Consider the following 13,443-nt stretch of genomic DNA (forward strand, 5'->3'; position numbering starts at 1 on the left):
CTGCTGGGCGGGGGGGTTTGGAGGAGCAACTGATGCCCTTTGCACTTTGGGTAGCAAGTGTCTGAGGTGTCTTTGATCCCTGCACCATGTGGGGGGGCCAGGAGGAGGAGGAGGAGGAGGAGGAAGAGGAGGGGGGCAGTGACCTGCAGTCGTGTTCCCGGGTTGGCACGGCATGTGGCTTCTTCCACGGGCTGCTTGGCCTGGGCTCCCTGCACCTGGGCCTTTGGAGGACTGGCCCTGTGCTTGCCAACACTTCCTGCAGGGACCCAGAGCTGGGAGGTTGCATCTCTCAGCCCTGGGTCGGGCAGAGTCCCAGCGGGCCATGCCCACAACCTCTCTCAGCACGGGTCCCCCAGAAGGCTCCTTTGGGACCAGGATTCTCTTGCGGGTGACTCTTTAAGGTCTGGCCCCTGGATGGAGGGGCACCAGGAGTAGAGGAGCAGGAAGGGGAAGGGGGTGGCCATGCGAGGGCACACTTTCAGGCCAAGTCCCAGCTTCAGCCTGATCCTCCTGGGAACCCCGGGATGGACATCACACCCCCTGGTTGTCCCGCTCTGAGACCAGGAGCCGGGCTTCGCATTCCCACAGCAGCCAGTCGTGGGCTGAGGACACCTGGGGCGTTGGGAACTCCCTGGCCTCTCCTTGGTTTAACATCTGGAGCTGCTTGTGAATCGTGCCGCCACACACACCCGAGTGCAGGTGTCTTCCGCACAGACTGCGGGCCTCGCTCTTCTGAATGCCGCTAGCTCGCGACCCACCCACGGGTGAACCTGGTCAGGGTACTTTCTCTCAGGGGCAGACTCTCATCCGGGCGGGCTACCGGTGTCTCTGTTTGCTCCTTTCTTTCTTCCATTTCGGGAAAGGCTTCCTTACTGGGTGTGGAAATCTCCTATGCCTTTCCTCGCCTATTCTGTCAGCTTTAAAATTCTCTTTCAGGCCGGGGGCGGTGGCTCAAGCCTGTAATCCTAGCTCTCTGGGAGGCTGAGGCGGGCGGATTGCTCGAGGTCAGGAGTTCGAAACCAGCCTGAGCAAGAGCCAGACCCCGTCTCTACTGTAAATACAAAGACTTAATTGGCCAACTAATATATATAGGAAAATGAGCCAGGCATGGTGGCGCATGCCTGTAGTCCCAGCTACTTGGGAGGCTGAGGCAGAAGGATTGCTTGAGCCCAGGAGTTTGAGGTTGCTGTGAGCTAGGCTGACGCCACGGCACTCACTCTAGCCTAGGCAACAAAGCGAGACTCTGTCTCAAAAAAAAAAAAAATTCTCTTTCAGTTGCCACCCTCACAGATGGATTAGGAAACTCTTTCCGGTGCACTCATTAGTGAAATGACCTCAATGAAGCTGGAATCCAATATCTAATCGCCGATTTTTGGCGAGTCCACACGCCAGGGTGGTTGGGGTCCAATGCAGCCCCGGCCAGGCCCAGGCCCCTTGGACTGGGCCACAGGAGGACACAGAGGAGGGTCCCGGCCCCCACGGTAGCGGTGCAGGCAGTTCCCCAAGGGCTTGGGCGTTTTCCAGAGGTAGGAGATGGAGGGGACTGATTTCTTCAGCGCCCCACAGACCAAGCCACCCCACCCCACCCATGGGACACATCCCGAGAGAGAGACGCCCCATACACTGGCTCCCCTCCCCCATGCGCTGTGCCCCAGCCCTGACCCGGGGGAATAGGCGGCCGCCCACCCACAGGGCGGGGGGCACAGCTGAAAGGGGTTGTGGGGGAGGGCGGCCCCTGGCTGGGGTCAAAGGGCGAGCGCCCCGCGCGCGTGCGCAGTCATTGGCTGCGCTGGGGGTGGGGGGCGGGGAGGTGAAGGAGGCCAGGCGAGGAGAGGAGGGGGGCTGGAAGGTCTCCACCTTGGCGAGTCCAGCCGTGGAGGCGCATCTTGTGTGAGTGTGAGTGAGTGTGAGTGTGAGTGTGAGTGAGTGTGAGTGTGTGTGTGTGTGTGTGTGTGTGTGTGTTGTCTGTGTGTCTGTGTGTCTGTGTGTGTAGAGAGACAGCCCCCCACCCCGGCCCGCCCCTCCCTGCCCGCCCCGCCCCGCCCGTCACCCCCTGTCCCTCAGAGCCCGACCGACCCGACCCGGCCGGCAAACTCAACAGGCCCCCGCGGGGCCTGGGGCGGGAGGAGGCGGCGGGGAAGCGCAGAGAGGCTCGGCTTCTTGAGCGGGGCAGGGGCGCCCTCCGCCGCTGTCTACGGCCACACCACCCCGAACGCGCCCCATCTCGTCTGATCTCGGAAGCTAGGCAGGGTCGGGCCTGGGAATACCGGGTGCCGTAGGCTGCTTCTTTTTTTTTTGGCCTCTTGTTCTGTCCCCTTTCCGGGAGCGCCGCGGAGGCCCGGGCTGGGGGTCACCCCCACCCTCAGCGCCCGCCGCGGTGCCTGGCGCCCCAGCCCGCACCGTGGGGCCTCCTCTCGTCCCGAGCCGCGACACCGCCGCCACGCGGCAGCATGCGTGGCATCTGGACTGTCAGGTCTCAGACCAAATGTCTGCTCTGTGGGAACCGACACGCTGGAGGAAACCTTGAGAGGCTGAGAGGGGAGGGAGTTGCAGAAGAAGGCCAGGATGTCATTTTGAGGGAGTATGTGACCAGAACTCGTCCCGTTGCGTTTGGGGTTCTACGGGCTCCACGTAGGAATCTTTGGTGGTGGCACCTGATGTTGGGGGATCCGGAGTCACACCCAGACCTGCTCCACAGGCCTCCTTTGACTTTTCTCTTCGGATTCATTATTTTTAAAAAGTGTCTCTTATCTCTATTAGTGCATTTTCTTTTCTCTCTCTTTTCAAGCAGATGATGGGAGTCCAAGTATTCAGGTGACATGTGCTGCCCGTGCCCCCCTGCCCCCTGTGTTCTTATTCATTTACCTCTCATGTTGTTCCGGCGTATTGTGGGGGCACCAATGTTAAGGTCGGGTACATCGCCCTCTCCCCGCCTCCCCCCTCGGGTCAGAGCTTCAAGTGCGCCCATCCCCCAGTGGGTGCGCACCCACCCCATTCCTAATGGATGTGTATGCCCATGCCCTCCCCACGCCCGCCCGACACCCACCCGATGAAGGTGATTCCTCTGTGTCCACTTAGGTGTCCATCGGTTCGTACCCATTTGCCGGTGAGCGCGAGCACGTGGTGCTCGTGTGTCCATTCTTGGGATACTTGGCTTACTGGAACGGGTTCCAGCTCTGGCCAGGAGAACCACGAGAGGTGCCCTCTCACCGCTGCTCCTCATAGCCGAATGGCACTCCGTGGTGTCCACGCGCCACATTTTATTCACGCACTCGTGGGTCGATGGGCACTCGGGTCGCTTCCAGGTCTTTGCCATTGTGACTTGTGCCCTGACTCTAACCCTAACCCTTACCCAGGCCCCTCCTCGGCCCCTGCCTGACTGACTCCTTCCCACCCGGCCTGTCACCTGTCACCTGTCACCGTCCTCGGCCCCTGCCTGACGGGGCTCCTCCGTCGCCTGGGCCTTCCAAGGGCTTGGTGTGGACGCTGGTTCCAGGAGGCCCTCCCAGGAACCCGGTAGCAGGGCGGCCGCAGCGTCTCGCGCAACCCAACCGTCCGCCTGCCGCCCTCGCTAAGTGGCCTGCGGGGGACGTGCTCCCGCTGTGCCGCGGGGGCCCAGCCTGGTGTCTTCTCTGAGGCCCCGCGGCTGCCACTCCCCGCAAGGGGAGAGCCGCGCAGGTGGGGACCGCCTCCTCATGGGGACGTACACCCAGCTCTCCACGTCGTCGGATTCCGGGGCTCTCTGTCCTGGCAGAAGGCCCAGCTGGCCTGCGGGTCCTTAGAGTGGCAAAAACATCCGAAAACTGAGATTGAGGGTCCGGTGGGTGTCTGCACTTTTGTGCTGGGCACCCCAGGGAGGCCCGGGGGCTGGCTGGACAACGCGGTCTGCTGGGCGGGGGGTTTGGAGGAGCAACTGATGCCCTTTGCACTTTGGGTAGCAAGTGTCTGAGGTGTCCCTGATCCCTGCACCATGGCCGGGGGGCGGGGGGGGAGCAGGAGGAGGGGGGGCCGTGACCTGCAGTCGTGTTCCCGGGGTGGCACGGCATGTGGCTTCTTCCACGGGCTGCTTGGCCTGGGCCCCCTGCACCTGGGCCTTTGGAAGACTGGCCCTGTGCTTGCCAACACTTCCTGCAGGGACCCAGAGCTGGGAGGTTGTATCTCTCAGCCCTGGGTCGGGCAGAGCCCCAGCGGGCCAAGCCCACAACCTCTCTCAGCACGGGTCCCCCAGAAGGCTCCTTTGGGACCAGGATTCTCTTGCGGGTGACTCTTTAAGGTCTGGCCCCTGGATGGAGGGGCACCAGGAGTAGAGGAGCAGGAAGGGGAAGGGGGTGGCCATGCGAGGGCACACTTTCAGGCCAAGTCCCAGCTTCAGCCTGATCCTCCTGGGAACCCCGGGATGGACATCACACCCCCTGGTTGTCCCGCTCTGAGACCAGGAGCCGGGCTTCGCATTCCCACAGCAGCCAGTCGTGGGCTGAGGACACCTGGGGCGTTGGGAACTCCCTGGCCTCTCCTTGGTTTAACATCTGGAGCTGCTTGTGAATCGTGCCGCCACACACACCCGAGTGCAGGTGTCTTCCGCACAGACTGCGGGCCTCGCTCTTCTGAATGCCGCTAGCTCGCCACCCACCCACGGGTGAACCTGGTCAGGGTACTTTCTCTCAGGGGCAGACTCTGATCCGGGCGGGCTACCGGTGTCTCTGTTTGCTCCTTTCTTTCTTCCATTTCGGGAAAGGCTTCCTTACTGGGTGTGGAAATCTCCTATGCCTTTCCTCGCCTATTCTGTCAGCTTTAAAATTCTCTTTCAGGCCGGGCACGGTGGCTCAAGCCTGTAATCCTAGCTCTCTGGGAGGCTGAGGCGGGCGGATTGCTCGAGGTCAGGAGTTCGAAACCAGCCTGAGCAAGAGCCAGACCCCGTCTCTACTGTAAATACAAAGACTTAATTGGCCAACTAATATATATAGGAAAATGAGCCAGGCATGGTGGCGCATGCCTGTAGTCCCAGCTACTTGGGAGGCTGAGGCAGAAGGATTGCTTGAGCCCAGGAGTTTGAGGTTGCTGTGAGCTAGGCTGACGCCACGGCACTCACTCTAGCCTAGGCAACAAAGCGAGACTCTGTCTCAAAAAAAAAAAAAAAAAAATTCTCTTTCAGTTGCCACCCTCACAGATGGATTAGGAAACTCTTTCCGGTGCACTCATTAGTGAAATGACCTCAATGAAGCTGGAATCCAATATCTAATCGCCGATTTTTGGCGAGTCCACACGCCAGGGTGGTTGGGGTCCAATGCAGCCCCGGCCAGGCCCAGGCCCCTTGGACTGGGCCACAGGAGGACACAGAGGAGGGTCCCGGCCCCCACGGTAGCGGTGCAGGCAGTTCCCCAAGGGCTTGGGCGTTTTCCAGAGGTAGGAGATGGAGGGGACTGATTTCTTCAGCGCCCCACAGACCAAGCCACCCCACCCCACCCATGGGACACATCCCGAGAGAGAGACGCCCCATACACTGGCTCCCCTCCCCCATGCGCTGTGCCCCAGCCCTGACCCGGGGGAATAGGCGGCCGCCCACCCACAGGGCGGGGGGCACAGCTGAAAGGGGTTGTGGGGGAGGGCGGCCCCTGGCTGGGGTCAAAGGGCGAGCGCCCCGCGCGCGTGCGCAGTCATTGGCTGCGCTGGGGGTGGGGGGCGGGGAGGTGAAGGAGGCCAGGCGAGGAGAGGAGGGGGGCTGGAAGGTCTCCACCTTGGCGAGTCCAGCCGTGGAGGCGCATCTTGTGTGAGTGTGAGTGAGTGTGAGTGTGAGTGTGAGTGAGTGTGAGTGTGTGTGTGTGTGTGTGTGTGTGTGTTGTCTGTGTGTCTGTGTGTCTGTGTGTGTAGAGAGACAGCCCCCCACCCCAGCCCGCCCCTCCCTGCCCGCCCCGCCCCGCCCGTCACCCCCCGTCCCTCGGAGCCCGACCGACCCGACCCGGCCGGCAAACTCAACAGGCCCCCGCGGGGCCTGGGGCGGGAGGAGGCGGCGGGGAAGCGCAGAGAGGCTCGGCTTCTTGAGCGGGGCAGGGGCGCCCTCCGCCGTCTACGGCCACACCACCCCGAACGCGCCCCATCTCGTCTGATCTCGGAAGCTAGGCAGGGTCGGGCCTGGGAATACCGGGTGCCGTAGGCTGCTTCTTTTTTTTTTGGCCTCTTGTTCTGTCCCCTTTCCGGGAGCGCCGCGGAGGCCCGGGCTGGGGGTCACCCCCACCCTCAGCGCCCGCCGCGGTGCCTGGCGCCCCAGCCCGCACCGTGGGGCCTCCTCTCGTCCCGAGCCGCGACACCGCCGCCACGCGGCAGCATGCGTGGCATCTGGACTGTCAGGTCTCAGACCAAAAGTCTGCTCTGTGGGAACCGACACGCTGGAGGAAACCTTGAGAGGCTGAGAGGGGAGGGAGTTGCAGAAGAAGGCCAGGATGTCATTTTGAGGGAGTATGTGACCAGAACTCGTCCCGTTGCGTTTGGGGTTCTACGGGCTCCACGTAGGAATCTTTGGTGGTGGCACCTGATGTTGGGGGATCCGGAGTCACACCCAGACCTGCTCCACAGGCCTCCTTTGACTTTTCTCTTCGGATTCATTATTTTTAAAAAGTGTCTCTTATCTCTATTAGTGCATTTTCTTTTCTCTCTCTTTTCAAGCAGATGATGGGAGTCCAAGTATTCAGGTGACATGTGCTGCCCGTGCCCCCCTGCCCCCTGTGTTCTTATTCATTTACCTCTCATGTTGTTCCGGCGTATTGTGGGGGCACCAATGTTAAGGTCGGGTACATCGCCCTCTCCCCGCCTCCCCCCTCGGGTCAGAGCTTCAAGTGCGCCCATCCCCCAGTGGGTGCGCACCCACCCCATTCCTAATGGATGTGTATGCCCATGCCCTCCCCACGCCCGCCCGACACCCACCCGATGAAGGTGATTCCTCTGTGTCCACTTAGGTGTCCATCGGTTCGTACCCATTTGCCGGTGAGCGCGAGCACGTGGTGCTCGTGTGTCCATTCTTGGGATACTTGGCTTACTGGAACGGGTTCCAGCTCTGGCCAGGAGAACCACGAGAGGTGCCCTCTCACCGCTGCTCCTCATAGCCGAATGGCACTCCGTGGTGTCCACGCGCCACATTTTATTCACGCACTCGTGGGTCGCTGGGCACTCGGGTCGCTTCCAGGTCTTTGCGATTGTGACTTGTGCCCTGACTCTAACCCTAACCCTTACCCAGGCCCCTCCTCGGCCCCTGCCTGACTGACTCCTTCCCACCCGGCCTGTCACCTGTCACCTGTCACCGTCCTCGGCCCCTGCCTGACGGGGCTCCTCCGTCGCCTGGGCCTTCCAAGGGCTTGGTGTGGACGCTGGTTCCAGGACGCCCTCCCAGGAACCCGGTAGCAGGGCGGCCGCAGCGTCTCGCGCAACCCAACCGTCCGCCTGCCGCCCTCGCTAAGTGGCCTGCGGGGGACGTGCTCCCGCTGTGCCGCGGGGGCCCAGCCTGGAGTCTTCTCTGAGGCACCGCGGCTGCCACTCCCCGCAAGGGGAGAGCCGCGCAGGTGGGGACCGCCTCCTCATGGGGACGTACACCCAGCTCTCCACGTCGTCGGATTCCGGGGCTCTCTGTCCTGGCAGAAGGCCCAGCTGGCCTGCGGGTCCTTAGAGTGGCAAAAACATCCGAAAACTGAGATTGAGGGTCCGGTGGGTGTCTGCACTTTTGTGCTGGGCACCCCAGGGAGGCCAGGGGGCTGGCTGGACAACGCGGTCTGCTGGGCGGGGGGTTTGGAGGAGCAACTGATGCCCTTTGCACTTTGGGTAGCAAGTGTCTGAGGTGTCCCTGATCCCTGCACCATGGCCGGGGGGCGGGGGGGGGAGCAGGAGGAGGGGGGGCCGTGACCTGCAGTCGTGTTCCCGGGGTGGCACGGCATGTGGCTTCTTCCACGGGCTGCTTGGCCTGGGCCCCCTGCACCTGGGCCTTTGGAAGACTGGCCCTGTGCTTGCCAACACTTCCTGCAGGGACCCAGAGCTGGGAGGTTGTATCTCTCAGCCCTGGGTCGGGCAGAGCCCCAGCGGGCCAAGCCCACAACCTCTCTCAGCACGGGTCCCCCAGAAGGCTCCTTTGGGACCAGGATTCTCTTGCAGGTGACTCTTTAAGGTCTGGCCCCTGGATGGAGGGGCACCAGGAGTAGAGCAGCAGGAAGGGGAAGGGGGTGGCCATGCGAGGGCACACTTTCAGGCCAAGTCCCAGCTTCAGCCTGATCCTCCTGGGAACCCCGGGATGGACATCACACCCCCTGGTTGTCCCGCTCTGAGACCAGGAGCCGGGCTTCGCATTCCCACAGCAGCCAGTCGTGGGCTGAGGACACCTGGGGCGTTGGGAACTCCCTGGCCTCTCCTTGGTTTAACATCTGGAGCTGCTTGTGAATCGTGCCGCCACACACACCCGAGTGCAGGTGTCTTCCGCACAGACTGCGGGCCTCGCTCTTCTGAATGCCGCTAGCTCGCCACCCACCCACGGGTGAACCTGGTCAGGGTACTTTCTCTCAGGGGCAGACTCTCATCCGGGCGGGCTACCGGTGTCTCTGTTTGCTCCTTTCTTTCTTCCATTTCGGGAAAGGCTTCCTTACTGGGTGTGGAAATCTCCTATGCCTTTCCTCGCCTATTCTGTCAGCTTTAAAATTCTCTTTCAGGCCGGGCACGGTGGCTCAAGCCTGTAATCCTAGCTCTCTGGGAGGCTGAGGCGGGCGGATTGCTCGAGGTCAGGAGTTCGAAACCAGCCTGAGCAAGAGCCAGACCCCGTCTCTACTGTAAATACAAAGACTTAATTGGCCAACTAATATATATAGGAAAATGAGCCAGGCATGGTGGCGCATGCCTGTAGTCCCAGCTACTTGGGAGGCTGAGGCAGAAGGATTGCTTGAGCCCAGGAGTTTGAGGTTGCTGTGAGCTAGGCTGACGCCACGGCACTCACTCTAGCCTAGGCAACAAAGCGAGACTCTGTCTCAAAAAAAAAAAAAAAAAAATTCTCTTTCAGTTGCCACCCTCACAGATGGATTAGGAAACTCTTTCCGGTGCACTCATTAGTGAAATGACCTCAATGAAGCTGGAATCCAATATCTAATCGCCGATTTTTGGCGAGTCCACACGCCAGGGTGGTTGGGGTCCAATGCAGCCCCGGCCAGGCCCAGGCCCCTTGGACTGGGCCACAGGAGGACACAGAGGAGGGTCCCGGCCCCCACGGTAGCGGTGCAGGCAGTTCCCCAAGGGCTTGGGCGTTTTCCAGAGGTAGGAGATGGAGGGGACTGATTTCTTCAGCGCCCCACAGACCAAGCCACCCCACCCCACCCATGGGACACATCCCGAGAGAGAGACGCCCCATACACTGGCTCCCCTCCCCCATGCGCTGTGCCCCAGCCCTGACCCGGGGGAATAGGCGGCCGCCCACCCACAGGGCGGGGGGCACAGCTGAAAGGGGTTGTGGGGGAGGGCGGCCCCTGGCTGGGGTCAAAGGGCGAGCGCCCCGCGCGCGTGCGCAGTCATTGGCTGCGCTGGGGGTGGGGGGCGGGGAGGTGAAGGAGGCCAGGCGAGGAGAGGAGGGGGGCTGGAAGGTCTCCACCTTGGCGAGTCCAGCCGTGGAGGCGCATCTTGTGTGAGTGTGAGTGAGTGTGAGTGTGAGTGTGAGTGAGTGTGAGTGTGTGTGTGTGTGTGTGTGTGTGTGTTGTCTGTGTGTCTGTGTGTCTGTGTGTGTAGAGAGACAGCCCCCCACCCCGGCCCGCCCCTCCCTGCCCGCCCCGCCCCGCCCGTCACCCCCCGTCCCTCGGAGCCCGACCGACCCAACCCGGCCGGCAAACTCAACAGGCCCCCGCGGGGCCTGGGGCGGGAGGAGGCGGCGGGGAAGCGCAGAGAGGCTCGGCTTCTTGAGCGGGGCAGGGGCGCCCTCCGCCGTCTACGGCCACAACACCCCGAACGCGCCCCATCTCGTCTGATCTCGGAAGCTAGGCAGGGTCGGGCCTGGGAATACCGGGTGCCGTAGGCTGCTTCTTTTTTTTTTGGCCTCTTGTTCTGTCCCCTTTCCGGGAGCGCCGCGGAGGCCCGGGCTGGGGGTCACCCCCACCCTCAGCGCCCGCCGCGGTGCCTGGCGCCCCAGCCCGCACCGTGGGGCCTCCTCTCGTCCCGAGCCGCGACACCGCCGCCACGCGGCAGCATGCGTGGCATCTGGACTGTCAGGTCTCAGACCAAAAGTCTGCTCTGTGGGAACCGACACGCTGGAGGAAACCTTGAGAGGCTGAGAGGGGAGGGAGTTGCAGAAGAAGGCCAGGATGTCATTTTGAGGGAGTATGTGACCAGAACTCGTCCCGTTGCGTTTGGGGTTCTACGGGCTCCACGTAGGAATCTTTGGTGGTGGCACCTGATGTTGGGGGATCCGGAGTCACACCCAGACCTGCTCCACAGGCCTCCTTTGACTTTTCTCTTCGGATTCATTATTTTTAAAAAGTGTCTCTTATCTCTATTAGTGCATTTTCTTTTCTCTCTCTTTTCAAGCAGATGATGGGAGTCCAAGTATTCAGGTGACATGTGCTGCCCGTGCCCCCCTGCCCCCTGTGTTCTTATTCATTTACCTCTCATGTTGTTCCGGTGTATTGTGGGGGCACCAATGTTAAGGTCGGGTACATCGCCCTCTCCCCGCCTCCCCCCTCGGGTCAGAGCTTCAAGTGCGCCCATCCCCCAGTGGGTGCGCACCCACCCCATTCCTAATGGATGTGTATGCCCATGCCCTCCCCACGCCCGCCCGACACCCACCCGATGAAGGTGATTCCTCTGTGTCCACTTAGGTGTCCATCGGTTCGTACCCATTTGCCGGTGAGCGCGAGCACGTGGTGCTCGTGTGTCCATTCTTGGGATACTTGGCTTACTGGAACGGGTTCCAGCTCTGGCCAGGAGAACCACGAGAGGTGCCCTCTCACCGCTGCTCCTCATAGCCGAATGGCACTCCGTGGTGTCCACGCGCCACATTTTATTCACGCACTCGTGGGTCGATGGGCACTCGGGTCGCTTCCAGGTCTTTGCCATTGTGACTTGTGCCCTGACTCTAACCCTAACCCTTACCCAGGCCCCTCCTCGGCCCCTGCCTGACTGACTCCTTCCCACCCGGCCTGTCACCTGTCACCTGTCACCGTCCTCGGCCCCTGCCTGACGGGGCTCCTCCGTCGCCTGGGCCTTCCAAGGGCTTGGTGTGGACGCTGGTTCCAGGAGGCCCTCCCAGGAACCCGGTAGCAGGGCGGCCGCAGCGTCTCGCGCAACCCAACCGTCCGCCTGCCGCCCTCGCTAAGTGGCCTGCGGGGGACGTGCTCCCGCTGTGCCGCGGGGGCCCAGCCTGGTGTCTTCTCTGAGGCCCCGCGGCTGCCACTCCCCGCAAGGGGAGAGCCGCGCAGGTGGGGACCGCCTCCTCATGGGGACGTACACCCAGCTCTCCACGTCGTCGGATTCCGGGGCTCTCTGTCCTGGCAGAAGGCCCAGCTGGCCTGCGGGTCCTTAGAGTGGCAAAAACATCCGAAAACTGAGATTGAGGGTCCGGTGGGTGTCTGCACTTTTGTGCTGGGCACCCCAGGGAGGCCCGGGGGCTGGCTGGACAACGCGGTCTGCTGGGCGGGGGGTTTGGAGGAGCAACTGATGCCCTTTGCACTTTGGGTAGCAAGTGTCTGAGGTGTCCCTGATCCCTGCACCATGGCCGGGGGGCGGGGGGGGGAGCAGGAGGAGGGGGGGCCGTGACCTGCAGTCGTGTTCCCGGGGTGGCACAGCATGTGGCTTCTTCCACGGGCTGCTTGGCCTGGGCCCCCTGCACCTGGGCCTTTGGAAGACTGGCCCTGTGCTTGCCAACACTTCCTGCAGGGACCCAGAGCTGGGAGGTTGTATCTCTCAGCCCTGGGTCGGGCAGAGCCCCAGCGGGCCAAGCCCACAACCTCTCTCAGCACGGGTCCCCCAGAAGGCTCCTTTGGGACCAGGATTCTCTTGCGGGTGACTCTTTAAGGTCTGGCCCCTGGATGGAGGGGCACCAGGAGTAGAGGAGCAGGAAGGGGAAGGGGGTGGCCATGCGAGGGCACACTTTCAGGCCAAGTCCCAGCTTCAGCCTGATCCTCCTGGGAACCCCGGGATGGACATCACACCCCCTGGTTGTCCCGCTCTGAGACCAGGAGCCGGGCTTCGCATTCCCACAGCAGCCAGTCGTGGGCTGAGGACACCTGGGGCGTTGGGAACTCCCTGGCCTCTCCTTGGTTTAACATCTGGAGCTGCTTGTGAATCGTGCCGCCACACACACCCGAGTGCAGGTGTCTTCCGCACAGACTGCGGGCCTCGCTCTTCTGAATGCCGCTAGCTCGCCACCCACCCACGGGTGAACCTGGTCAGGGTACTTTCTCTCAGGGGCAGACTCTCATCCGGGCGGGCTACCGGTGTCTCTGTTTGCTCCTTTCTTTCTTCCATTTCGGGAAAGGCTTCCTTACTGGGTGTGGAAATCTCCTATGCCTTTCCTCGCCTATTCTGTCAGCTTTAAAATTCTCTTTCAGGCCGGGGGCGGTGGCTCACGCCTGTAATCCTAGCTCTCTGGGAGGCTGAGGCGGGCGGATTGCTCGAGGTCAGGAGTTCGAAACCAGCCTGAGCAAGAGCCAGACCCCGTCTCTACTGTAAATACAAAGACTTAATTGGCCAACTAATATATATAGGAAAATGAGCCAGGCATGGTGGCGCATGCCTGTAGTCCCAGCTACTTGGGAGGCTGAGGCAGAAGGATTGCTTGAGCCCAGGAGTTTGAGGTTGCTGTGAGCTAGGCTGACGCCACGGCACTCACTCTAGCCTAGGCAACAAAGCGAGACTCTGTCTCAAAAAAAAAAAAAAATTCTCTTTCAGTTGCCACCCTCACAGATGGATTAGGAAACTCTTTCCGGTGCACTCATTAGTGAAATGACCTCAATGAAGCTGGAATCCAATATCTAATCGCCGATTTTTGGCGAGTCCACACGCCAGGGTGGTTGGGGTCCAATGCAGCCCCGGCCAGGCCCAGGCCCCTTGGACTGGGCCACAGGAGGACACAGAGGAGGGTCCCGGCCCCCACGGTAGCGGTGCAGGCAGTTCCCCAAGGGCTTGGGCGTTTTCCAGAGGTAGGAGATGGAGGGGACTGATTTCTTCAGCGCCCCACAGACCAAGCCACCCCACCCCACCCATGGGACACATCCCGAGAGAGAGACGCCCCATACACTGGCTCCCCTCCCCCATGCGCTGTGCCCCAGCCCTGACCCGGGGGAATAGGCGGCCGCCCACCCACAGGGCGGGGGGCACAGCTGAAAGGGGTTGTGGGGGAGGGCGGCCCCTGGCTGGGGTCAAAGGGCGAGCGCCCCGCGCGCGTGCGCAGTCATTGGCTGCGCTGGGGGTGGGGGGCGGGGAGGTGAAGGAGGCCAG

This window comes from Microcebus murinus, chromosome 13, assembly GCF_040939455.1.
Source record: "Microcebus murinus isolate Inina chromosome 13, M.murinus_Inina_mat1.0, whole genome shotgun sequence".
Classification (NCBI taxonomy): Eukaryota; Metazoa; Chordata; class Mammalia; order Primates; family Cheirogaleidae; genus Microcebus; species Microcebus murinus.